Source organism: Heterodontus francisci, unplaced genomic scaffold (assembly GCF_036365525.1).
Source record: "Heterodontus francisci isolate sHetFra1 unplaced genomic scaffold, sHetFra1.hap1 HAP1_SCAFFOLD_159, whole genome shotgun sequence".
NCBI classification, from domain to species: Eukaryota; Metazoa; Chordata; class Chondrichthyes; order Heterodontiformes; family Heterodontidae; genus Heterodontus; species Heterodontus francisci.
The window spans coordinates 2532738-2545724 of NW_027140908.1; positions in this window are offsets into that span (position 1 = coordinate 2532738).

Sequence of the window (12987 nt, forward strand, 5' to 3'; positions counted from 1 at the left end):
TTACCCTGGAAACAGAGCAGTGAGCTATCCCGGAAACAGGGCAGTCAGTTATCCCCGAAACAGGGTGAACAGTTACCCCGGAAACTGGGCAGGCAGTTACCCTGGAAACAGGGCAGTCAGTTACCCCAGAAACTGGGCAGTCAGTTTCCCTGGAAACAGGTTAGTCAGTTTCCCCAGAAACAGGGCAGTCAGTTATCCCGGAAAAAGTGTGATCAGTTACCATGGAAACAGGTCAGTCAGTTACCCCGGAAACAGGGCAGTCAATTACCCTGGAAACAGGGCAGTGAGCTATCCCGGAAACAGGGCAGTCAGTTATCCCGGAAACAGGGTGAACAGTTACCCCGGAAACTGGGCAGTCAGTTACCCTGGAAACAGGGCAGACAGTTACCCTGGAATCAGGGCAGTCAGTTATCCCGGAAACAGGGTGATCAGTTACCCTGGAAACTGGGCAGTCAGTTATCCCGGAAACAGGGTGATCAGTTATCCTGGAAACAGGGAAGACAATTATCATGGAAACAGGGCGGTCAGTTACCCCGGAAATGGGGCGGTCAATTATCCTTGAAACAGGCTGTCAGTTAGCGCGGAAACAGGGAGATCAGTTACCCCGGAAACAGGGAGGTCAGTTACACTGGAAACAGGGCGGTCAGTTAACCTGGAAAAAGGGCAATCAGTTATCCTGGAAACAGTGCAGTCAGTTATCCTGGAAACAGGGCGGTCAGTTACCCCGGAAATAGGGAGATCAGTTATCCTGGAAACAGGGCGGTCAGCTAGCCCGGAAACAGGGAGATCAGTTACCCCGGCAACAGGGAGGTCAGTTACACTGGAAACAGGGCGGTCAGTTAACCTGGAAAAAGGGCAATCAGTTATCCTGGAAACAGGGCAGTCATTTATCCTGGAAACAGGGCGGTCAGTTACACTGGAAACAGGGCGGTCAGTTAACCTGGAAAAAGGGCAATCAGTTATCCTGGAAACAGGGCAGTCAGTTATCCTGGAAACAGGGCGGTCAGTTACCCCAGAAATAGGAAGGTCAGTTATCCTGGAAACAGGGCGGTCAGTTACCCTGGAAACATGGCAGTCAGTTATCCTGGAAACAGGGCGGTCAGTTACCCTGGAAACAGGGCAGTCAGTTATCCTGGAAACAGGGTGGTCAGTGACCCTGGAAACATGGTGGTCAGTTACCCTGGAAACAGGGCAGTCAGTTATCCCCGAAACCGGGCAGTCAGTTATCCCGGAAAAAATGTGATCAGTTACCCTGGAAACTGGGCAGTCAGTTACCCTGGAAACAGGGCAGTCAGTTATCCTGGAAACAGGGTGATCAGTTACCCTGGAAACAGGACAGTCAGTTACCCTGGAAACAGGGCAGTCAGTTATCCTGGAAACAGGGTGATCAGTTACCCTGGAAACAGGACAGGCAGTTACCCTGGAAACAGGGCAGTCAGTTATCCTGGAAACAGGGTGATCAGTTACCCTGGAAACAGGACAGTCAGTTACCCTGGAAACAGGGTGGTCAGTGACACTGGAAACAGGGCAGTCAGTTATCCTGGAAACAGGGCAGGCAGTTATCCTGGAAACAGGGCGGTCAGTTAGCCCGGATATAGGGCGGTCAGTTATCCTCGTAACAGGGCGGACAGTTACCCCCTAAACAGGGAGATCAGTTACCCCGGAAACAGGGCGGTCAGTTACCCTGGAAACAGGGCAGTCTGTTATCCTGGAAATAGGGCGGTCAGTTACCTCGGAAACAGGGCAGTCAGTTATCCCGGAAAAAGGGTGATCAGTTACCCTGGAAACTGGGCAGTCAGTTACCCTGGAACCAGGGCAATCAGTTTCCACGGAAACAGGGCAGTCAGTTACCCTCGAAACAGGGCAGTCAGTTACCCCGGAAACTGGGCAGTCAGTTACCCTGGAAACAGGGCATTCAGTTATCCCGGAAACAGGGCAGTCAGTTATCCCGGAAAAAGTGTGATCAGTTACCGTGCAAACTGGGCAGTCAGTTACCCTGGAAACAGGGCACTCAGTTTCCCCGGAAACAGGGCAGGCAGTTACCCTGGAAACAGGGCAGTCAGTTACCCGGAAACTGGGCAGTCAGTTTCCCTGGAAACAGGATAGTCAGTTTCCCCATAAACAGGGCAGTCAGTTATCCCGGAAAAAGGGTGATCAGTTACCATGGAAACAGGGCAGTCAGTTACCCTGGGAACAGGGCAGTCAGTTTCCCCGGAAACAGGGCAGTCAATTAAACTGGAAACAGGGCAGTGAGCTATCCCGGAAACAGAGCAGTCAGTTATCCCGGAAACAGGGTGAACAGTTACCCCGGGAACTGGGCAGTCAGTTACCCTGGAAACAGGGCAGTCAGTTACCCTGGAAACAGGGCAGTCAGGTATCCCGGAAACAGGGTGAACAGTTACCCTGGAAACTGGGCAGTCAGTAACCCTGGAAACAGGGCAGTCAGTTACACTGGAAACAGGGCAGTCAGTTATCCTGGAAACAGGGCAGACAGTTATCATGGAAACAGGGCGGTCAGTTACCCCGGAAATAGGGCGGTCAGTTATCCTTGAAACAGGGCTGTCAGTTAGCCCGGAAACAGGGAGATCAGTTACCCCGGAAACAGGGAGGTCAGTTACACTGGAAACAGAGCGGTCAGTTATCCTGGAAACAGGGCGGTCAGTTACCCCGGAAATAGGGAGGTCAGATATCCTGGAAACAGGGCGGTCAGTTACCCTGGAAACAGGGCAGTCAGTTATCCTGGATACAGGGTGGTCAGTGACCCTGGAAACATGGTGGTCAGTTACCCCGGAAAAAGGGCAGTCAGTTCCCCTGGAAACTGGGCAGTCAGTTACCCTGGAAACAGGGCAGTCAGTTATCCCCGAAACCGGGCAGTCAGTTATCCCGGAAAAAGGTTGATCAGTTACCCTGGAAACTGGGCAGTCAGTTACCCTGGAAAGAGGGCAGTCAGTTATTCTGGAAACAGGGTGATCAGTTACCCTGGAAACAGGACAGTCAGTTACCCTGGAAACAGGGCAATCAGTTATCCTGGAAAAAGTGTGATCAGTTACCCTGGAAACAGGACAGTCAGTTACCCTGGAAACAGGGCAGGCAGTTATCCTGGAAACAGGGCAGTCAGTTATCCTGGATATAGGGCGGTCAGTTATCCTCGAAACAGGGCGGTCTGTTACCCCCTAAACAGGGAGATCAGTTGCCCCTAAACAGGGCGGTCAGTTACCCAGGAAACAGGGAAGTCAGTTATCCTGGAAATAGGGCAGTCAGTTATCCTGGAAATAGGCGGTCAGTTACCCCGGAAATAGGGCGGTCAGTTATCCTGGAAACAGGGCGGTCAGTTACCTCGGAAACAGGGCAGTCAGTTATCCCGGAAAAAGGGTGATCAGTTACCCTGGAAACTGGGCAGTCAGTTACCCTGGAACCAGGGCAGTCAGTTTCCCCGGAAACAGGGCAGTCAGTTACCCTGGAAACAGGGCAGTCAGTTACCCAGGAAACTGGGCAGTCAGTTACCCTGGAAACAGGGCATTCAGTTATCCCGGAAACAGGGCAGTCAGTTATCCCGGAAAAACTGTGATCAGTTACCATGGAAACTGGGCAGTCAGTTACTCTGGAAACAGGGCAGTCAGTTTCCCCGGAAACAGGGCAGGCAGTTATCCTGGAAACAGGGCAGTCAGTTTCCCGGAAACTGGGCGGTCAGTTTCCCTGGAAACAGGTTAGTCAGTTTCCCCAGAAACAAGCAGTCAGTTATCCCGGAAACAGGGCAGTCAGTTATCCCGGAAAAAGTGTGATCAGTTACCGTGGAAACTGTGCAGTCAGTTACCCTGGAAACACGGCAGTCAGTTACCCAGGAAACTGGGCAGTCAGTTACCCTGGAAACAGGGCATTCAGTTATCCCGGAAACAGGGCAGTCAGTTATCCCGGAAAAACTGTGATCAGTTACCATGGAAACTGGGCAGTCAGTTACTCTGGAAACAGGGCAGTCAGTTTCCCCGGAAACAGGGCAGGCAGTTATCCTGGAAACAGGGCAGTCAGTTTCCCGGAAACTGGGCGGTCAGTTTCCCTGGAAACAGGTTAGTCAGTTTCCCCAGAAACAGGGCAGTCAGTTATCCCGGAAACAGGGCAGTCAGTTATCCCGGAAACAGGGTGAACAGTTACCCCGGAAACTGGCAGTCAGTTACCCCGGAAACAGGGCAGTCAGTTACTCTGGAAACAGGGCAGTCAGTTATCCCGGAAACAGGGTGATCAGTTACCCTGGAAACTGGGTAGTCGGTTACCCTGGAAACAGGGCAGTCAGTTATCCTGGAAACAGGGCAGACAGTTATCATGGAAACAGGGCGGTCAGTTAGCCCGGAAACAGGGAGATCAGTTAACCCGGAAACAGGGCGGTCCGTTACACTGCAAACAGGGCGGTCAGTTAACCTGGAAAAAGGGCAAGCAGTTATCCTGGAAACAGGGCAGTCAGTTATCCTGGAAAAAGGGCGGTCAGTTACCCCGGAAACAGGGTGATCAGTTATCCTGGAAACAGGGCAGTCAGTTACCCTGGAAACAGGGCAGTCAGTTATCCTGGAAACAGGGTGGTCAGTGACCCTGGAAACAGGGTGGTCAGTTACCCCGGAAACAGGGTGATCAGTTATCCTGGAAACAGGGCAGTCAGTTAGCCTGGAAACAGGGCAGTCAGTTACTACGGAAACAGGGCAGTCAGTGACCCTGGAAACAGGGCAGTCAGTTATCCCGGAAACAGGGCAGTCAGTTATGCCGGAAACAGGGTGATCAGTTACCCCGGAAACAGGGCAGTCACTTACCCTGGAAACAGGGCAGTCAGTTATCCCGGAAACAAGGCGGTCAGTTAACCCGGAAACAGGGTGATCAGTTTCCCGGGAAACTGGGCAGTCAGTTACCCTGGAAACAGGGCAGTCAGTTATCCCGGAAAAAGGGTGATCAGTTACCCTGGAAACAGGGCAGTCAGTTATCCCGGAAACAGGGCAGTCAGTTGTCACGAAAAGGGTGATCAGTTACCCTGGAAACTGGGCAGTCAGTTACCCTGGAAACAGGGCTGTCAGTTACCCTGGAAACAAGGCAGTCAGTTACCCCGGAAACTGGGCAGTCAGTTACCCTGGAAACAGGGCAGTCAGTCACCCTGGAAACAGGTTAGTCAGTTACTCCGGAAACAGGGTGATCAGTTACCCCGCAAACATTGCAGTCAGTTCCCCTGGAAACAGGGCAGTCAGTTACCCTGGAAACAGGGCAGTCAGTTAACCTGGAAACAGGGCAGTCAGTTATCCTGGAAACAGGGCATTCAGTTATCCTGGAAACAGGGCTGTCAGTTATGCAGGAAACAGGGCAGTCAGTTGTCCCGGAAAAAGGGTGATCAGTTACCCTGGAAACTGGGCAGTCAGTTACCCTGGAACCAGGGCAGTCAGTTTCCCCGGAAACAGGGCAGTCAGTTACCCTGGAAACAGGGCAGTCAGTTACCCAGGAAACTGGGCAGTCAGTTACCCTGGAAACAGGGCATTCAGTTATCCCGGAAACAGGGCAGTCAGTTAGCCTGGAAAAACTGTGATCAGTTACCATGGAAACTGGGCAGTCAGTTACTCTGGAAACAGGGCAGTCAGTTTCCCCGGAAACAGGCAGGCAGTTATCCTGGAAACAGGGCAGTCAGTTTCCCGGAAACTGGGCGGTCAGTTTCCCTGGAAACAGGTTAGTCAGTTTCCCCAGAAACATGGCAGTCAGTTATCCCGGAAACAGGGCAGTCAGTTATCCCGGAAAAAGTGTGATCAGTTACCGTGGAAACTGTGCAGTCAGTTACCCTGGAAACACGGCAGTCAGGTTCCCCAGAAACAGGGCAGTCAATTATCCTGGAAACAGGGCAGTGAGCTTTCCCGGAAACAGGGCAGTCAGTTACCCTGGAAACAGGGCAGTCAGTTATCCCGGAAACAGGGTGATCAGTTACCCTGGAAACTGGGTAGTCGGTTACCCTGGAAACAGGGCAGTCAGTTATCCTGGAAACAGGGCAGACAGTTATCATGGAAACAGGGCGGTCAGTTAGCCCGGAAACAGGGAGATCAGTTAACCCGGAAACAGGGCGGTCCGTTACACTGCAAACAGGGCGGTCAGTTAACCTGGAAAAGGGGCAAGCAGTTATCCTGGAAACAGGGCAGTCAGTTATCCTGGAAAAAGGGCGGTCAGTTACCCCGGAAATAGGGAGGTCAGCTTTCCTGGAAACAGGGCGGTCAGTTACCCTGGAAACAGGGCAGTCAGTTATCCTGGAAACATGGTGGTCAGTTACCCCGGAAACAGGGTGATCAGTTATCCTGGAAACAGGGCGGTCAGTTAGCCTGGAAACAGGGCAGTCAGTTACTACGGAAACAGGGCAGTCAGTGACCCTGGAAACAGGGCAGTCAGTTATCCCGGAAACAGGGCAGTCAGTTATGCCGGAAACAGGGTGATCAGTTACCCCGGAAACAGGGCAGTCACATACCCTGGAAACAGGGCAGTCAGTTATCCCGGAAACAAGGCGGTCAGTTAACCCGGAAACAGGGTGATCAGTTTCCCAGGAAACTGGGCAGTCAGTTACCCTGGAAACAGGGCAGTCAGTTATCCCGGAAACAGGGTGATCAGTTACCCTGGAAACAGGGCAGTCAGTTATCCCGGAAACAGGGCAGTCAGTTGTCACGAAAAGGGTGATCAGTTACCCTGGAAACTGGGCAGTCAGTTACCCTGGAAACAGGGCTGTCAGTTACCCTGGAAACAAGGCAGTCAGTTACCCCGGAAACTGGGCAGTCAGTTACCCTGGAAACAGGGCAGTCAGTCACCCTGGAAACAGGTTAGTCAGTTACTCCGGAAACAGGGTGATCAGTTACCCCGGAAACATTGCAGTCAGTTCCCCTGGAAACAGGGCAGTCAGTTACCCTGGAAACAGGGCAGTCAGTTAACCTGGAAACAGGGCAGTCAGTTATCCTGGAAACAGGGCATTCAGTTATCCTGGAAACAGGGCTGTCAGTTATGCAGGAAACAGGGCAGTCAGTTGTCCCGGAAAAAGGGTGATCAGTTACTCTGGAAACTGGGCAGTCAGATACCCTGGAAACAGAGCAGTCAGTTACCCCGGAAGCAGGGCAGTCAGTTACCCTGGAAACTGGGCAGTCAGTTACGCCGGAAAAAGGGTGATCAGTTACCCTGGAAACTGGGCAGTCAGTTACCCTGGAAACAGGGCAGTCAGTTATCCCGGAAACAGGGCAGTCAGTTATCACGGAAACCGGGTGATCAGTTACCCTGGAAACACGGCATTCAGTTACCCCGGAAACAGGGCAGTCAGTTTCCCTGGAAACTGGGCAGTCAGTTACCCTGGAAACAGGGCAGTCAGTTAACCTGGAAAAAGGGCAGTCAGTTATCCTGGAAGCAGGGCAGTCAGTTATCCTGGAAACAGGGCGGATAGTTACCCCGGAAACAGGGAGGTCAGTTATCCTGGAAACAGTGTGGTCAGTTACCCCGGAAAAAGGGTGATCAGTTACCCTGGAAACAGGGCAGTCAGTTACCCCGGAAGCTGGGCAGTCAGTCACCTTGGAAACAGGTTAGTCAGTTACTCCCTAAACAGGGTGATCAGTTACCCCCGAAACATTGCAGTCATTTGCCCTGGAAACAGGGCAGTCAGTTACCCTGGAAACAGGGCATTCAGTTATCCTGGAAACAGGGCAGTCAGTTATGCTGGAAACAGGGCAGTCAGTTATCCCGGAAAAAGGGTGATCAGTTACCCTGGAAACAGGGCAGTCAGTTACCCTGGAAACAGAGCAGTCAGTTACCCCAGAAGCAGGGCAGTCAGTTACCCTGGAAACTGGGCAGTCAGTTACCCCGGAAAAAGGGTGAACAGTTACCCTGGAAACTGGGCAGTCAGTTATCCTGTAAACAGGGCAGTCAGTTCCCCCGGAAACAGGGCAGTCAGTTACCCCGGAAACAGGGCAGTCAGTTACCCTGGAAACAGGGCAGTCAGTTATCCCGGAAACATGGCAGTCAGTTATCACGGAAACAGGGTGATCAGATACCCTGGAAACACGGCATTCAGTTACCCCGGAAGCAGGGCAGTCAGATATGCCGGAAACAGGGCAGTCAGTTACCCCGGAAACTGGGTGATCTGTTACCCTGGAAACTGGGCAGTCAGTTACCCTGGAAACAGTGCAGTCAGTTACCCCGGAAACAGGGCAGTCAGTTAGCCTGGAAACTGAGCAGTCAGTTACCCTGGAAACAGGGCAGTCAGTTATCCCGGAAACAGGGTGATCAGTTACCCTGGAAACAGAGCAGTCAGTTATCCCGAAAACAGGGCAGTCAGTGATTCCGGAAAAAGGGTGATCAGTTACCCTGGAAACTGGGCAGTCAGTTACCCTGGAAACAGAGCAGTCAGTTACCCCGGAAGCAAGGCAGTCAGATACCCTGGAAACAGGGCAGCCATTTACCCCGGAAACTGGGCAGTCAGTTACCCTGGAAACAGGGCAGTCAGTCACCCTTGAAACAGTTTAGTCAGTTAGCCCGGAAACATGGTGATCAGTTACCCCGGAAACAGGGCAGTAAGTTTCCCTGGAAACAGGGCATTCAGTTACCCTGGAAACAGGGCAGTCAGTTAACCTGGAAAAAGGGCAGTCAGTTATCCTGGAAACAGGGCAGTCAGTCACCCTTGAAACAGTTTAGTCAGTTAGCCCGGAAACATGGCGATCAGTTACCCCGGAAAAAGGGCAGTAAGTTTCCCTGGAAACAGAGCAGTCAGTTACCCTGGAAACAGGGCAGTCAGTTAACCTGGAAAAAGGGCAGTCAGTTATCCTGGAAACAGGGCAGTCAGTTATCCTGGAAACAGGGCGGTTAGTTACCCCGGAAACAGGGAGTTCAGTTATCCTGGAAACAGGGCGGTCAGTTACCCCGGAAACAGGGTGATCAGTTACCCCGGAAACAGGGCAGTCAGTTACCCTGGAAACAGGGCAGTCAGTTATCCTGGAAACAGTGGGGTCAGTGACCCTGGAAATAGGGTGGTCAGTTACCCCGGAAACAGGGCAGTCAGTTACCCCGGAAACAGGGTGATCAGTTACCCCGGAAACAGGGCAGTCAGTTTCCCTGGAAACAGGGCAGTCAGTTACCCTGGAAACAGGGCAGTCAGTTAACCTGGAAACAGGGCAGTCAGTCACCCTTGAAACAATTTAGTCAGTTAGCCCGGAAACATGGTGATCAGTTACCCCAGAAAAAGGGCAGTAAGTTTCCCTGGAAACAGGGCAGTCAGTTACCCTGGAAACAGGGCAGTCAGTTAACCTGGAAAAAGGGCAGTCAGTTATCCTGGAAACAGGGCATTCAGTTATCCTGGAAACAGGGCGGTTAGTTACCCCGGAAACAGGGAGGTCAGTTATCCTGGAAACAGGGCGGTCAGTTACCCCGGAAACAGGGTGATCAGTTACCCCGGAAACTGGGCAGTCAGTTACCCTGGAAACAGGGCAGTCAGTTATCCTGGAAACAGTGGGGTCAGTGACCCTGGAAATAGGGTGGTCAGTTACCCCGGAAACAGGGCAGTCAGTTACCCCGGAAACAGGGTGATCAGTTATCCTGGAAACAGGGCAGTCAGTTAGCCTGGAAACAGGGCAGTCAGTTACCCCGGAACAGGGCAGTCAGTTACCCCGGAAACAGGGTGATCAGTTACCCCGGAAACAGGGCTGTCAGTTCCCCTGGAAACAGGGCAGTCAGTTACCCTGGAACCAGGGCAGTCAGTTAACCTGGAAAAAGGGCAGTCAGTTATCCTGGAAACAGGGCAGTTGGTTATCCCGGAAACAGGGCGTTTAGTTCCCCCGGAAACAGGGAGGTCAGTTATCCTGGAAACAGGGCGGTCAGTTACCCAGGAAGCAGGATGATCAGTTACCCCGGAAACAGGGCAGTCAGTTACCCTGGAAACAGGGCATTCAGTTATCCTGATAACAGTATGGTCAGTGTCCCGGGAAACAGGGTGGTCAGTTACCCCAGAAACAGGGCAGTCAGTTACCCCGGAAACAGGGTGATCTGTTATCCTGGAAACAGGGCAGTCAGTTACCCTGGAAACAGGGCAGTCAGTTACCCAGGAAATTGGCAGACACTTACCCCGGAAACAGGGTGATCAGTTATCCTGGAAACAGGGCAGTCAGTTACCCTGGAAACAGGGCAGTCAGTTACCCAGGAAAAAGGCAGTCAGTTACCCTGGAAACAGGGCAGTCAGTTACCCTGGAAACAGGCATTCAGTTACACTGGAAATAGGGGAGTCAGTTATCCCGGAAACAGGGCAGTCAGTTATCCTGGAAACAGGGTGAACAGATGCCCAGGAAACTGGGCAGTCAGTTACCCCGGAAAAAGGGTGAACAGATACCCCGGAAACTGGGCAGTCAGTAACCTTGGAAACAGGACAGCCAGTTACCCCGGAAACAGGGTGAACAGTTACCCCGGAAACTGGGCAGGCAGTTACCCTGGAAAGAGGGCAGTCAGTGACCCCGGAAACTGGGCAGTCAGTTTCCCTGGAAACAGGTTAGTCAGTTTCCCCAGAAACAGGGCCGTCAGTTATCCCGGAAAAAGTGTGATCAGTTACCATGGAAACAGGTCAGTCAGTTACCCCGGAAACAGGGCAGTCAATTACCCTGGAAACAGGGCAGTGAGCTATCCCGGAAACAGGGCAGTCAGTTATCCCGGAAACAGGGTGAACAGTTACCCCGGAAATTGGGCAGTCAGTTACCCTGGAAACAGTGCAGTCAGTTACCCCGGAAAAAGGGCAGTCAGTTAGCCTGGAAACTGAGCAGTCAGTTACCCTGGAAACAGGGCAGTCAGTTATCCCGGAAACAGGGTGATCAGTTACCCTGGAAACAGAGCAGTCAGTTATCCCGAAAACAGGGCAGTCAGTGATTCCGGAAAAAGGGTGATCAGTTACCCTGGAAACTGGGCAGTCAGTTACCCTGGAAACAGAGCAGTCAGTTACCCCGGAAGCAAGGCAGTCAGATACCCTGGAAACAGGGCAGCCATTTACCCCGGAAACTGGGCAGTCAGTTACCCTGGAAACAGGGCAGTCAGTCACCCTTGAAACAGTTTAGTCAGTTAGCCCGGAAACATGGTGATCAGTTACCCCGGAAACAGGGCAGTAAGTTTCCCTGGAAACAGGGCATTCAGTTACCCTGGAAACAGGGCAGTCAGTTAACCTGGAAAAAGGGCAGTCAGTTATCCTGGAAACAGGGCAGTCAGTCACCCTTGAAACAGTTTAGTCAGTTAGCCCGGAAACATGGCGATCAGTTACCCCGGAAAAAGGGCAGTAAGTTTCCCTGGAAACAGAGCAGTCAGTTACCCTGGAAACAGGGCAGTCAATTAACCTGGAAAAAGGGCAGTCAGTTATCCTGGAAACAGGGCAGTCAGTTATCCTGGAAACAGGGCGGTTAGTTACCCCGGAAACAGGGAGTTCAGTTATCCTGGAAACAGGGCGGTCAGTTACCCCGGAAACAGGGTGATCAGTTACCCCGGAAACAGGGCAGTCAGTTATCCTGGAAACAGTGGGGTCAGTGACCCTGGAAATAGGGTGGTCAGTTACCCCGGAAACAGGGCAGTCAGTTACCCCGGAAACAGGGTGATCAGTTACCCCGGAAACAGGGCAGTCAGTTTCCCTGGAAACAGGGCAGTCAGTTACCCTGGAAACAGGGCAGTCAGTTAACCTGGAAACAGGGCAGTCAGTCACCCTTGAAACAATTTAGTCAGTTAGCCCGGAAACATGGTGATCAGTTACCCCGGAAAAAGGGCAGTAAGTTTCCCTGGAAACAGGGCAGTCAGTTACCCTGGAAACAGGGCAGTCAGTTAACCTGGAAAAAGGGCAGTCAGTTATCCTGGAAACAGGGCATTCAGTTATCCTGGAAACAGGGCGGTTAGTTACCCCGGAAACAGGGAGGTCAGTTATCCTGGAAACAGGGCGGTCAGTTACCCCGGAAACAGGGTGATCAGTTACCCCGGAAACTGGGCAGTCAGTTACCCTGGAAACAGGGCAGTCAGTTATCCTGGAAACAGTGGGGTCAGTGACCCTGGAAATAGGGTGGTCAGTTACCCCGGAAACAGGGCAGTCAGTTACCCCGGAAACAGGGTGATCAGTTATCCTGGAAACAGGGCAGTCAGTTAGCCTGGAAACAGGGCAGTCAGTTACCCCGGAACAGGGCAGTCAGTTACCCCGGAAACAGGGTGATCAGTTACCCCGGAAACAGGGCTGTCAGTTCCCCTGGAAACAGGGCAGTCAGTTACCCTGGAACCAGGGCAGTCAGTTAACCTGGAAAAAGGGCAGTCAGTTATCCTGGAAACAGGGCAGTTGGTTATCCCGGAAACAGGGCGTTTAGTTCCCCCGGAAACAGGGAGGTCAGTTATCCTGGAAACAGGGCGGTCAGTTACCCAGGAAGCAGGATGATCAGTTACCCCGGAAACAGGGCAGTCAGTTACCCTGGAAACAGGGCATTCAGTTATCCTGATAACAGTATGGTCAGTGTCCCGGGAAACAGGGTGGTCAGTTACCCCAGAAACAGGGCAGTCAGTTACCCCGGAAACAGGGTGATCTGTTATCCTGGAAACAGGGCAGTCAGTTACCCTGGAAACAGGGCAGTCAGTTACCCAGGAAACAGGGCAGACACTTACCCCGGAAACAGGGTGATCAGTTATCCTGGAAACAGGGCAGTCAGTTACCCTGGAAACAGGGCAGTCAGTTACCCAGGAAAAAGGCAGTCAGTTACCCTGGAAACAGGGCAGTCAGTTACCCTGGAAACAGGCATTCAGTTACACTGGAAATAGGGGAGTCAGTTATCCCGGAAACAGGGCAGTCAGTTATCCTGGAAACAGGGTGAACAGATGCCCAGGAAACTGGGCAGTCAGTTACCCCGGAAAAAGGGTGAACAGATACCCCGGAAACTGGGCAGTCAGTAACCTTGGAAACAGGACAGCCAGTTACCCCGGAAACAGGGTGAACAGTTACCCCGGAAACTGGGCAGGCAG